Source organism: Trichechus manatus, unplaced genomic scaffold (assembly GCF_000243295.1).
Source record: "Trichechus manatus latirostris isolate Lorelei unplaced genomic scaffold, TriManLat1.0 scaffold00322, whole genome shotgun sequence".
Lineage (NCBI taxonomy): Eukaryota > Metazoa > Chordata > Mammalia > Sirenia > Trichechidae > Trichechus > Trichechus manatus.
The window spans coordinates 629,931-644,885 of record NW_004444258.1 but is presented as its reverse complement, the minus strand read 5'-3'; the positions used below and the strand labels follow the sequence as shown (position 1 = coordinate 644,885).

At 39.8% G+C, this 14,955-nt stretch overlaps 1 protein-coding gene across 1 annotated transcript in view; it reads right to left on the bottom strand.

Annotated features, from left to right (window-relative positions):
* Positions 1 to 14,187, bottom strand: part of PRDM5 (PR/SET domain 5) — a 169,842-nt gene extending 155,655 nt beyond the window's left edge. The window contains exon 1 of the mRNA XM_004390710.1: positions 14,063 to 14,187. The gene's annotated coding sequence lies outside the window, so the exon portion shown is untranslated. The remainder of the gene's footprint in view (positions 1 to 14,062) is intronic.
* Between the last annotated feature and the right edge of the window lie 768 nt (positions 14,188 to 14,955).

The following is a 14,955-nucleotide window of genomic DNA, read 5'->3' as shown; positions in this document are numbered from 1 at the left end:
TGGCTAATAAAGTTTTTTGAGACTATATGTTTTTTGTTTTTACTTGTTGATTGATTGACTTTCTAGAAGTAAAAAATTATCATAGAGTTTCCCTGTGGGTTTTAGGTAATGTCCACAGAGTTAAACATCATATTGTTATTCAAAAGCTAAGTGTAAAGTATTTCAAAGAATTATTACACCTCTATATACATTGTGACACTAGTCCTACCATGAACAGAAACAAAGTCGATATACTTAAACCAAAAACAAACAAACCACTGCTGTCAAGTCCATCTGACTCACAGAGACCCTACAGGACAGAGGAGAGCTGCCCCATAGGGTTTCCAAAGCTGTAATCTTTACTACAGAAGCAGACTGACACACCTTTCTCCCACAGAGCCAATGGTGGTTTTGAATAGCCAACCTTTTGGTTAGCAGCCAAGCACTTGAACCACAGCACCACTAGGGCTCCCAGAATATACTTACAGAAGTTTAATACAATTACATAAATGCTTGATAATAAGCATTTTTAATATGATAAAGTAAAAAAACAAGCTACGCAAAAGCCACCTACATTCCTAAGTCCACAAATGGGCACAGAATAAAGTCACTCTGGGAAAGCTCTCAAAAGACAGATTTGGCTTCTGAGTTGGACAAGAACATGGTTAACCATGTTCCTTTTTGTTCTGTCTCCTGTCTGCAAGACTGATAAAACAAACAGGTGTGTAACCCACTGTAACGCATGCATAGCCGTATCTCAAAGGACTTAATTAACCACAGGAAATGAAACCAGGAAACGGACCTGTTTTAATTTCTACCCACTCAAGTGATTTAAATAAAATCTTTCAATACCTGCTAAAAAAATCATATGACACATTAGTCACTTGATTATCCTTTTAAGTAAGTGTAATAAAAAGACAGTATGTATAATTTTGGCATAATTCTATCATGATAATAATTTAGTTGACTATGGTCTAGACTCACATTAACTTGAACAGAGCTCCAAGAGAATGCAACCCTCACACTCAAATCTTAGTACCCCTCACCCCTCCTCCACTCAGACTCTACATCTTCTTGATGCAATAAAGCACCACAGACAATAGCCTACATACAACTCAGTAACTAATCTTCCTGTCCCCTTCCCCCACATCTGTCTTTTTTGACAGATTTGTCTTTTTTGAGAGATTTCTAAGGATGAGTAAGAAACAAATAAGGATGATCATATGAGAATCTAAAACATTTTCCTAATGCTTTGTGAGTCAGCAGTCATCTCAAACTTCTCAGAGTATGTCAACTAGCACAATGTAACTTTGCTGTGCAAGTTACAATGGGAGATATAAATTATAAAAGGAATTTTACACTTTTTGACTGTTTTATTAATTTCATAATGGAACACAGAACTTAATATTTTATTTTGTATTGCTCTATACTGGCAAAACCTTTTACAAGAATCTATTTGCGTACAGGATGCAGGACTGGTTTCTTTAAACAGTAATTTCCCCAGAAAGCTCAACTTCCACTGATGAAGAGCTAAACGTAGCCAATTCTAATGTTTTGTGTTACATACACTAAATTAACATCACCCTGTAATTTGTTTATTAATTATTCTAATACAAACCATTTTAAAAAATACAAAACTCACCACAAACTGTATCTCCAATTTTGAAAAATAAAAACAAAGTCATTTCCTTCTTTATGTTCAAACACAAAATACTTGCCCAGCAACAAGTGGTACACATGTTTAACTCTGGGTATCTAGATTTTAGTTTTAACATTTTTTTCTTCACTGCACCTATTACAAATGCCTCCTCTTTTCATTATATTTTTCTAGCAACTAAGAGATCTTAAACTTTCTTCTTTTTAATTTCCACCATATCTCTTCTTGAACCTTGTAATGATATAGCCCAGCTGCAATATATTTATTGCAGTGTTGATCCTCAAATACTAATCTTTCATTATTACATTTGGTAAATATGATTTGAAAGTACCCTACCACTTGACAGACAATATCTCCTTTCTCCTTAACCTTTGCCACTTCCATTATTCTATACGACAGTTTTCTGAGTTAGTCCAGACCACCATCATGTCTCATGGTTAATTAACAAAGTACAGCCATGCATTGCTTAAAGTCCACAGTATAGTTTGTGAAATAGGACGTTATGTGATTTGGACATTACGTGAACCCAGATTATACATAGTCAGTCACCTGATTAAGAACGAATTCCATTCCTAAGTGTTTAAGTCAACTTTGCACATAAATCAGAACAGTTAGGTACAGTTTGTATCTAACGTTAGTTCGTCAAATGTTCATTTTATATACAGTATATACTGTATCTTTATATGCATAAAAAACATTAAAAAAGTTCCAGATACACTAAAATATCTTTAACATAATACAGTAATAACAATAATAATAATAATGTTTTGATACATGTTGTGAAGTAGTGCCCATCTGTTATTATGAATCATTGTATTTATCTTGAATTTTTAATATAGTAGGCTTTACAGGGGTTGGTTTGTAACTACAGGTTGTAAGTTTAAGACAGGCGTTCATAAGCCAGGGACTACTTGTACTTGGCAAAGCTGCATGGGACAATGTAGTGTTCCCATGTTGACTAAATAGCCAAGATACTGTACACACACAGTACTGTACCATTACATGCCTTGCAGCACAACGGCACCGTAAACAAGAGACATGTGATGAGATACATGAGTTGTGAGTGGTAAACGGCTGGATTCACTACATTCGGTTACGTCTGCTACGTCTCATTCTTTGATCAGGATTTCTGAACTCTTATTATAACCTTATGAGACTATAGATGTATAGGCAGTCAGACGTTGCCCAAATGGACATTATATGGTGCATGACTGTATCTGAACTGAAGCCTCTGCTTGTCTGTGGCTATATTTGTAAAAAGACTTTTGATATTAATGATAAGGTGCTGTTGTCTGCACAGGAGTCTGGCTAAGAGACAGAAATACTTACACAGTAGATTAAATTGTGTACACACACAGAATTACACACTCAGCACTCACAGAGTAAAAACATGTCACTTTGTCAGAGCAAACATTCACACACAAATTACAGGGCAGAGTTCACACTGAAGCATTTGCTTCCTATAATGGAAGCAGACACAGCATTTCCCTAATTGACAAGGCACATTCAACTAGGTGTGCCCTATCAGGAAAGAGGGAAAAGAGTTAACAAAGGGGGCCAGTTCAACAAGCATTTACTGAGCCCCCACTAGATGCAAATGAACTACACGGACACTTGGAAAACAACCAACCTGACTGACGCAGACTCTGTTCTTGGAGAACTCAGTAGTTTCACTAACTGAGACCACAGATGCATTAAGTAGTTTGAATTTCTGTTCTGGAGCTATTGGGAATACGTTTCGTGATGGTTAATGTTACGTGGCGACTTGGCTATGATTCTCAGTGATGTGACGCACATCAAGATACTTCTTCTAAAGTGAAGTGTAAGTTGTTGCATCTGGCCCCTCCCACAACTAAAAACGAGACACAATGCCTGGTGGGCCTCTTTGGATTTTGGAGGTGACATCCCTCATTTGGGTGTGCTACTCTGGCCTAGTTATCAAATGACTTGAAAAGCTGCTAGTTTTGAGTGGGGCCAAGAACAAGGGAAGGCTCTGCAACAGGTTCAGGCTGCCATGCAAGCCGCTCTGCCACTTGGGCCATATGATCCTGCTGATCCAATGGTGCTTGAAGTGGCAGTGGCAGATAGAGTTCCTGTTTGGAGTCTTTGGCAGGCGCCTATTGGTAAATCACAGAACAAACGCTTAGGATTTTGGAGTAAAGCCCTATCATCCTCTGCAGGTAACTACCCCCCTTTTGAGAAACAGCTTTTGGATTGTTACTGGGCCTTAGTAGAGACAGAACGCTTAACTATGGGCCACCAAGTTACCATGTGGCCTGAGCTGCCCATCATGAAATGGGTGCTGTCTGACCCACACAGCCATAAAGTTGGACATGCACAGCAGCACTCCATCATTAAATGAAGTAGTATATAACAGACTGGGCTCATGCAGGACCTGAAAGTCCAAGTAAGTTACATGAGGATGTGGCGTAAATTGCCCATGGTCCCTACTCCATGTTACATTACCTTCCTTCTCCCAGTGTGCACCTATGGCCTGACGGGGAGTTCCTCAGGATCAGCTGACAGAGGAAGAGAAAACTCACGCATGGTTTACAGATGTTTCTAAACAAATATACAGGCGCCACTCAAAAGCGAACAGCAGCAGCACTGCAGCCCCCTTCTGGGACCTCCCTGATGGACAGTGGAGAAGGGAAATCCTCCCAGTGGGCAGAACTTTAAGCAGTGTACCTGGTTGTTCATTTTGCTTGGAAGGAGAAGTAGCCAGAGGTGCAACTGTGTACTGATTCATGGGCTGTGGCCAATGGTTTGGCTAGACTGTAAGAGACCTGGAAGGTACATGACTGGAAAATTGGTGACAAGGAGGTATGGGGAAGATGTATGTGGATAGACCTCTCTGAATAGGCCCAAGAAGTGAAGGTATTTGTGTCTCATGTGAATGCTCAGCGAAAGGTGACTTTGGCAGAGGAAGATTTTAACAATCAAATAGACAGGATGACGCATTCCATGGATACCTCTTTCCCCAGTCACCCTAGTCATTGCCTAGTGGGTTTGTGAACAAAGTGGCCATGGTGGCAGGGATGCAGGTTGTGCATGGGCTCAGCATCCTGGACTTCCATTCACCAAGGCCGACCTGACTACAGCCACTGGTGAGTGCCCAATCTGCCAGCAGCGGAGACCAACACTGAGTCCCCAGTATGGCACCATTCCTCTGGTTGATTAGCAGCAACCTGTTGGCAGGTTAATTACATTAGACCACATCCATCATGGAAAGGGCAGCATTTTGTTCTCACTGGGATAGACACTTATTCTGGATATGGATTTGACTTACCTGCATGCAAAAGATTCTGCCAACACTACCATCTGTGGACTTACAGAATGCCTTATCCACCATCATGGTATCCCACACAGCATCACCTCAGATCAAGGGACTCACTTCACAGTGAATGAAGTGTGGCAATGGGCCCATGCTCATGGAATTCACTGGTCTTACCATGTTTCCCATCATCCTGAAGCAGCTGGCTTAAGAGAATGATGGAATGGCCTATTAAAGACACAATTACAGCACCAGCTAGGTGGCAATACCTTGTAGGGCTATGGCAGTACTCTCTAGGAGGCTGTACATGCTCTAAGCCAGCTTCCAATACATGGTGCTGTTTCTCCCATAGCCAGGATTCAGGAGTCCAGGAATCAAAGGGTGGAAATGGGAGCGGCACCACTCACTATCTTAACCCTAGTGACCCACTCACAAAATTTTTGCTTCTGTCCCTGCAACTCTAATGTTCTGTGAGTCTCGAGGTCTTACTTCCAAAGGTAGGAATGTTCCCACCAGGAGACACAACACTTATTCCACTGAACTGGAAGTTATGAATGCCACCCGGCCACTTTGGGCTCCTCAAGCCTCTGGATCAACAGGCAAAGAAAGGAGTTACCATATTGACTAGTGTGAATAATTTTGATTATCAAGGCGAAATGGGACTGATATTTCATGATGGAGGTAAAGAAGAGTACGTCTGGAATACAGGAGATCCCTTAGGGTGTCTCTTAGTACTACCATGTCCTGTGATTAAAGTCACTGGAAAACTACAGCAACCCAATTCCGACGTGAGTACTAATGGCACAGACCCCACCAGGCAAAGAACCACAGTGTTTTCTCAGGGCAAAGGGAATATGGAATGGGTGATGGAAGAAGGTTGTTCTTAATGTCAGCTATGACCACATGACCAGTTGCAAAAGAGAGGACTGCAACTGTTATGAGTATTTATTCTTTGTTTTGTTGTAAGTGTGTGTGTGTGTATGTATGTGTGTATATGTATATATGTGTGTGTGTTTCAAACGTCCTTGTTTTCTTCCCTCCCTTATCCCAATATTTATTATAAAATACAAAATGTAAAAGGTGTTAGTGCATTTTTTGTTGTATGCAGGTTTGTTGTATCATGTTAAGCGCAAGTATGACTTTGTAATTGTCTTTATTTAGAGATTATATGGTTTAAGGAGATGTGCGTAGGTGCCAAGTTGACAAGAGGTGGACTGTGATGGTTAATGTTATATGTCAACTTGGCTAGGCGATGATTCTCAGTTGTTTGGCAGACATTACATAACTAACTGGCATTTTGTGATCTGAGGTGAGCAGCCAATCAGGTCAAAGGGGAAGCTTCCTCAGAGGTGTGGCCTGACTCTAGTATATAAATGGATGTTCTGGCAAAGCTGCTCTCTTTCTCGACCTTGTACTCTTCTCACTGCCTGACCTCCAGTTCTTGGGATGTAAGCCTGCAGAAGTCTCTGGCCTGCCACCTGACCTGCAGATTTTGGATTCGCCAACCTCCACAAACACATGAGCCAGCAGAGGCCTCCAGCCTGACACCTGACTTGCAGATTTTTGGGTTCATCAGACCCCGCAAGCACATAAGCCAGCAGAGGTTTTCAGCCTGTCTCCTGATCCATGGATTTGGGACTTGCCAGCCTCAACAACTGCATGCGCCATTTTCTTGAAGTAAACGTCTCTCTATGTACATTTATATATACTTCACTGACTTTGCTCCTCTAGAGAACCCAGGCTAGGACAGACTTGATTTAAAACATACACTTGGCACTTCCCCACCCTAAGAAGAATAATATTTCAGAATTTCTATCTTCTACATTCACTGTCACCAATCCTGTCTCCAAAGACCCAAAATCAATTAGGAAACCAGCACCAGCATCCCTGAGGCTTCTAGCCTCCTTTTGTTCAATGCTACAAAGGTGAGCTTTGTTGGGTTATGAAATTATGGAAAGTATATGAGGCTTTTACGGCTGTGATTTCTAGGCACACTATCTATTAGTAGCCTGTATTACCTATTCTGAAGGATATCTGACAGAAGGCAGATGTTTTCTATAAAAAACAATCTGTCTACACAAAATCTAGCTTCTTTTAAAAAACTAAAAAGTAGCTTAGCACAAACAAATAATCATAACCATCTTAACCCTATCCCTAGGGTTGCCAACCCACTATATAATAAAGGTCTCAGCACACAGCACAATAACACACCTTCCCCACCAGGCATTTCTTGTGTCTACAAAGTCCTAGTTAGTTATCTTCTCAAAGAGAATAAAAGCACACAGCCATAGCTGGTAAACTATCACAGTAAATAGTACTCAAGTGGTCTCAAAGGAAGAATGCGTCCCTATGCATCTAACTACTGAGTAGCCCAGCAGCAGGGAGTGCACATAGTTGATGCCACAGTCAGGATCCGGCCCCTTAGGATTTGATCTCTCCACACAGCAGACTGTTTCCTGAGTGATGGATATTTACTGAGAAGTCTTCTACATGCACAGAATTATATTAGATACCTTGAGAGGAATTTATAAGAAATAAAATAGATTTAACTCTGTTTTACATATAGCCAAAAGTATAGAGACAACAACTATAAACCTGGTGGGGGTAATGATAATGAAAATACTACATAAATATACTGGCACATGCAGGGGCCAAGTGTTTTGTATATGTTATCTCATTTAACTGAATCCTCAAAATAATCTAACAAGGTGGGTATCTTCGTCTCTTAGTGCTGCTATAACAGAATTACCACAGGTGGGTGGGTTTGATTAACAGAAATTTACTTTCTCACAGTTTAGGAGGCTAGAAGTCTAAATTCAGGGCACTGGCTCTGGGCAAGACTCTCTCTGTCCATTCTGGCGAAATCCTTGTCTCTGCATCTCTAGCATTCTTCTCGACGTTCCTTGGAGATCTCCACGTGGCATCTATCTTTCCCCCAGTCATGCTTGCTTCTCTGTCTATACTGCTCTTTTTATCACTCAGAAGTGCCTGGATTTAGGATATGGCCTCATTAACATACCAAAGAAAACCCAATTCCCACAAGGGACTATATCCACAGGTATGGGGGCAAGACTCCAACACATAATTTCGGGTGATAAATTCAATCCATAACAGTAGGTACTATTACATCAATTTATGCAGAGGTGTCAAGTTTTAAAGACTGTTTTTACTGCTAGGAAGGCAGGAATGTGATCATCTTTGTAAACATAATATCTCCAGTTTTCAGCACAGCGCCTACCACACTGCAGATGTTTGATGGCTACAGGTTGAATGAATGGGTTCAATAACCTACTCAGCCACCGGGGGTCAGAGCAGGGAATCTACCTCAAGTCCTTCAGACAACAAAACTCGTTCTCTTTTCCACAGCTTTAAACTTTCTTTCTTAATAGTATGTGATCTGGTCTGGGCTCTGCATTCCTTCTGATTCAATATGAAATGCTTGCTTTTTCCACTCTAACCTTACCACATCTTCCCGTAAAGCAAATTTTCCTCACTGATCATTGTGGGGACCAGTCAATAATCCCTACCTCAACTCTGTGCAGTCCCCTCTTGCACTGTACCATGGTTACTATGTGTGACCAACAGCATCCAACAGAAGTGATGGTATATACTTGCCAAGATTAGTTTATAAGAGCGCAGCCCACTCTCTTTCCCTCTCCCTTTCTCAGATCTGTCTCTCTGGGGGAACCAAGCTGCCCAGCTGTGAACAGCCCTAACGGAGGTCCACATGGTGGAGAACTGAAAGCACCTGCCAATAGCAATGTGAGTGACTTTGGAAGTGTAACCTCCAGCCCAGTCAAGTCTTCGGAGACTGCAGCCCCGGCCAACAGCTTGGCTGCAACCTCATAAAGTCCCCTGAGTTAGAATCCTAGAACCACCAGATAAGTTGCTCCTGGATACGTAACCCTCAGAAACTGTGTGAGATAATAAACGGGTTTTTGTTCTGAGCTGTTAAATCCTGGGAGGATCTGTTACACAGCAACAGGTAACTATAGAATTATAAATATATACAATTATAAATATACGCAGATAAGACAGGCTAGATGAAAACCGAAAAAACCAAACCTGTTGCCACTGAGTCGACTCCAGCTCATAGTGACCCTATAGGACAGAGCAGAACTGCCCCATAGGGTTTCCAAGGGGCAGCTGGTGGATTTGAACTGCTGACCTTTTGGTTAGCAGCTGAGCTCATAACCACTGCACCACCGGGGCTCCAAAGACTAGATGAAAGTCATTTGGAAAATTAACCCAAAAGTCATGCTCTAAGAAAATGGTTTATAAACATGAGAGGTTTTACTTGAAATCTTTCTTGATTGCTTTATAAATTATCTCAGCCAAAGGTAATAAAGTACAGGAGTTAAGAGAGTAGCCACTAAAGGTAGATTATCTGGATTCAAATCCTATCTAGCTGCTCAGTGGCTTTGTGGCTTCAGGCAAGTTACTTGGGCTCTCTGTGTATCAGAATCCTCATCTGACAAAAGGAGATAATGATAGTACCTCCTCGTAGCGGCATGGTAAGAATTAAATGCATTAACACATACAACTGCTTACTAAAGCAAGCATTCAGTAAGTGTTAGCTGCCATCATCATCATCATAACATATTTTATGGTCATCACTACATATAATTTGTCTTTTACTTAAGGATACTTCAATGAATACCCATTTACTCTGCTGATAAATTAATAAGTAATAAAATTTTAATAAGTAATAAAATTTTCCTATTCCCCTTAGGAACATATGGTCGCAATAGGGCTCGTATTTAAAACTTCCCATGACCAATTGCTTCCAATTTTACTTCAATTTAAACTTTTACCTTAATGAAAGACAAATATGTACCTCACTGGAAAATAACCAATTAACAGAGAGATCTGCAAGTTATTTAACTGACATTTTAATTATTTTATTGAAAAAAAAAAATCACTTAGTTGAACTTTATTATCGTGTAACAAATAAAATTCTAGAAAATACCGTATCATTTGTCTAAGTCTGATGAAAAGAGACAGAAAACAAAGAAGAAACAGAACTAGAAGAAAAAATTTCTAGTTTTTTGTATATGTAATGAATGCTTTTGATATTTCTTTTTGTTGGTTGGTTGCTTGCTTGCTTGGTTCTATTTGATTCCATTTGAATTCTGCATCAACACTATTTGACAAGCTTGTGGATCTCAGTAGCTTGATGACAACACTTTAAAAACATCTAAGTTCCTGTTCTCTTTGGAGATCACATTGGATCTACCAGTCGTGCCATATTAAAATGCCGTGTATCACCAGAGAAGACCCTGCCAAAGACTACCCACCTCACACAAGGCAGAGTTGGTAGGCAGATCAAATAATACGTAATAAAAGAGCTCTCCTAGTAATGGGCAATCCAAACTGACATCAGAATTGGAGCAGAGCTGTGCTGATATCACAAACTCAGCTCAATGCTCACTGCCCACTCAATTTGTCTAGACTGTCCCCACATCCTGGTGCCCCTAATGAGGTGGACCATAACCCCAGGTATTTTCCATATTTTCCTTTTTCTTAACACACCAAGTCACCTTTTCATTTCTGTTCGTAATATATTGAAAAATTCCCTGGGAAGACGTGTGTAAATATGTCCGTAAGAACGTGAGATGTAACACTATACCTCTGAAATTTTCAAAGAATGTAGTTTCATCTCTAAATGGCACTGATTCTGTATTAACATAGTTTTCTATCAAAAGAGCAGAATTTTTCAAAGCCTGCAAAACACTGAGCAAGCCAAAATTTTTTTTTTAAATACTACGTATATGTGCCTACGATTTTTAGTGTAATAAAATTAACATTTGTTAGGAGTTCATAATTCTTTCGGTCCATTTTAAGCCATATCTTTCTCATTTAGAATTTTTTAGTTGTAGTTAGAAATAATTTTCAGAAGTTTAAACATACAGTTCAACTGATTATTCTGAAATTTATGCATGTGGGAAAACTGCTTACTAGATCCTTCTTCGATAATGCAGATACTTAAATCATTTCCAAAGCAAATTTTCCAAAATCAAATAAATTGAAAAGCTAGAAATATTAGAGTCTCCGAGAAGGAGTTCCAATCTTCTGCCAAAACAGACCTCAAATTCTTAATTCCTTGTCCAAAAAAACTGGACAAAGTATTGACGTTTTCCACCAAGCAAGCCACATAGCCACAAATGTTTCTCATTTACTCCACTCCTGGGACATACAGCTCAAATAAAAAATTTCCTGAATACCCCAAATTTCAGGTGTAATTTTGAATCCAAGTGATTCATAACGCTATGCAGGAAACATTATGATCTTCTCTTACCAATTCAATGTTTCTGGCATTAGCCTGGAATGCAATCCTCAGGGGAGCACCCCAACCAATCAGAAGGCTGACGTGCTTTCAACCATATGCCTGACTATTATACTCTCTGTCCCTAGCTCCGGTGTGATCTTGATCCCTGAGCAATCTACTGTTCCAGCTACTGTTCAAGTAAGAAAGATGTTACCTCAGGGGAGCTAACAACGATCTCTGTTGTGTTTTATGACAAGAAACATGGTAATAGCGCACTCGACCTTCACACTCACCCCTGACAGGAAAGTGCAAAACAAGTGTTGAAAGAAATTAAAGACACTGTCATTACTTTTGCACCAAAAGACTCTTAGCCTCTAAACAAAGTTAGATTCTAATTAAATTTAAATGTGAATTTCACAGTCTCTAATTAATCTACATGAGTCCTATTCCAATCCTACCCCAATGCATTCCCACCCCCTCGCCATGAACTAAATAATAATTTATTGGACTAGCAAAGTTGCAACTGTCATCATTTATAGATATCTATTCTCTCTCAAGGGAAGAATCACAGTTGGCATAGAGGAAGAAAAGCAGTGCATTGAACACACTGACTCAATATGAAAACTGTAAGTCTTAGAAAACGTGGGTACTAAAAAAGAGAGAGAAGCATAGGTGCCTATGAAACAATGAACTAAATAAAGAGGACACAGAATAGCAAATGTGGATGGTAAAAGATTAAGATAAACACTTACTGATATAGTTTTCCTTTAACTAAAAGGATCATTATAAGCAAAAGTCAAAGCTGACTACATAACACCTTGAAAAGTTTTGGCAAATGACGAGAGCTATTAATTCTACAAGAGTAACAGCAAATAGGAAGAAATTTCTTAAACTAAAAGAATGTGGAGAAAAATCATTATTTAAGCCTAAAGAGAAAAACTCGTTTGCCTTAATTAAGTTTCATGGTTCTGTAGGCAATTTTTATATTAGCGACATTTTCAAAGAAGTACTTATATTGAGTTTGTAAATCATGGCGTAGCTTAAGATCCCATGAGATGAGTTTACCTCAGAATACAATATAAAAGAGTAAATAAATAAAACCAATGCCTACATGGGGGAAAAAAAAGGAAATAAGATCAGTTTAAATTTGTGGTTGGATTAATTCATGTCATGAATAAGCTGAAAAGTGGCTTGAATCTCTCTGGCTGCCCAAGAGTTCTATTTTTCATCCCAACACAGCCCTTTGATAAGAGTCGTCTCTCATTTAACTATACAAAAAAAGACAGTAATCACATTGACTTTCTACTACTTATTTGCCTTGAAAAAACTTAGTTAGCTGACAATACCAGGAAATGGAATATTCTAGATGACTGTGTTTTCTGGTTACTTTAAAACAATTTTGTTTATTTTCACTGTTGCTACTGTTGCTTTTATACTCAGAATTGAGTGAAATCAGCATTTAAAAAACAAACCAACCCACTGCCGTGAGTAGTTTCCAGCTCATAATGTCCCTATAGGACAGGACAGAACTGCCCCATAGGGTTTCCAAGACTGTAATCTTTACGGAAGCAGACTACCACATCTTTCTGCCGACCAGCAGCTGGTGGCTTCCGACCGCCAACCTTTCGGTTAGCAGCCGAGTGCTTAACCACTGCACCACCATACATCCCGAAATCAGCATAAGCTCAGCAAATTATTAAACTCTCACACTTATGAATAAATAATATGTATATTTAAGCTTCTAGAACAGTGCTTATGGTAGAAACTCAATGTTAGTTCTCTTATTTTTCCCTTTACCTCTTGCTACTGCCAATCATAGCTTTGCTTCCTCTTCAGCAGTTTACGATCTAGGAGGCTGGGCTTTTACGTGTGGTCAGTCAATTCTCTGCCAGAACATAAACCGAAAACCCCTTGCCCTCGAGTTGATTCCGACTCATAGTGACCCTACAGGACAGAGTAGAACTGCCCCATAGGGTTTCCAAGGATCAGCTGGTAGATTTGAACTGCCAACCTATTGGTTAGCAAGCAGCCAAGCTCTTAACCACTGCACCACCAGGGCTCCGCCAGAACATGTTTCTTTACTCTCTTGGTCATCTAATCAATTAATTTTAATTACAGACCAATCTATAAACTCCCTATTTGTTATCTTCTTGCCTTAGTTCCCACTGAGGGTTGAAGTTTGACTTATGGTTTGCATCAGAGTCAAACGTTATGTGCAGCACTATACTAGGATATCACTAGGGTTCAGAATCATGGTGACCCCATGTGTTCTGATTCAGAGTAGAACTGAGCTCCACAGGGTTTTCAATGGCAGTGATCTTTCAGAAATAGATTGCCACGCCTATCTTCTGAGGTGCCTCTGGGTGGACTTGAACCTCCAACCTTTTGGTTAGCAGCCAAACATTTAATTGTTTGCACCACTCAGGGGACTCCATACTAAGATACAGGGATACAGAATTCACTAAAACATGGTTCCCACCCTCTAGAAGCTCAAAGTCTAGTCATGGGGTACATATCCAAGCAAACTTTCTTCATGAAGCCTTTCCTAACCAATCACACAAAGCACAGACCATGAACCAAATGTACATCAATAAACATTTGCTGAATGAATTAAGACTACTTGAAAACAAGATCTGCCAAGGACAACAGCAGACTGTATAATTCATTCCCTCAAGAGTTCTCATAAAGGAGTAATCTGCTGTCAGTTTACAGCTAGGCTTGCCCCTTCCTGCATATGCTGCCTATATGAGATTTTCCTGCATTTATGAGTTAGTTACTGTTATTTGAAGTAGATCATAGGGAAATAAATTTAAAACAGGGAGTCCAGTTATAAATTAATTCACTCCCCTCAAAAGGCATAGTACAAAGAGGAAAATAAGCTCACTTGAATCGCAGCCAAGTTCTTCTGCTCCTGAGATGGTGCCTCATGAACGAAGCGAAGCCAGTTGGAGTGTCGTGGGTTGGTGGCATCCAAAATATACAGAACTTCTCCCTTACTCCCACGAACCTGAAACACAGAAGACTTCTGGGCTCACACTTGATGTCAGTATTAGCTATATTTAACATACCAAGGATAAGACATGGTATTTTTTTCAGAAGTGTATACCTTTTTTGTTGACAGGTGTTAACTAGATGTTGGAGTACCATGTACTCTTCCCTTAAACACAAACAGAGCCTACTATTTCCTTTGGCAGATATCTAGATGACACAACTTCAATCGATGCTCAGAAACATCCTGCGTTAATAGCTCTTTTCTGGTCAAAATTATTTCTCTTTGTATATGTATGTGTTCCAATCTCAGTTATTCAGAGGATAATCATAATTGCAAACCACATCCTTTTTTCCACAAAAAGGGTAGTGTTGCTTGCCTCCCAACTGAGGGGGAAAAGGGGATGTTGGAAAAATCTGTTAGTGAATTTAACTAATTTAACCAGTGGGAATCTGACATCATTGAGCCACCGTTTCACACTAGTGGATGAATGAAACAGGTTCCACTTTGTCTTTTCTTGACCTGCACATGGACTGCTGAGAAAGACAGTGGGCTCCACTTCCTGTCTTCATGACGCAAGCCTTCCTGGTCAGATCTATCCTACATTTAATTAGGGAGAAGAGGATAATTCCCAAAGGAGCAGGCAGACCCATCAGATTTAAATCTAAGTTGCTTGAACTCTAGGTCTTCAAAACCTCTGCATCATAGGTTACTGGGCACTTATCTAGTTTACTAAAGCGTATATACCAATCCCCATTCAACTATTTTTTTTGTTTATATTCAGTAAG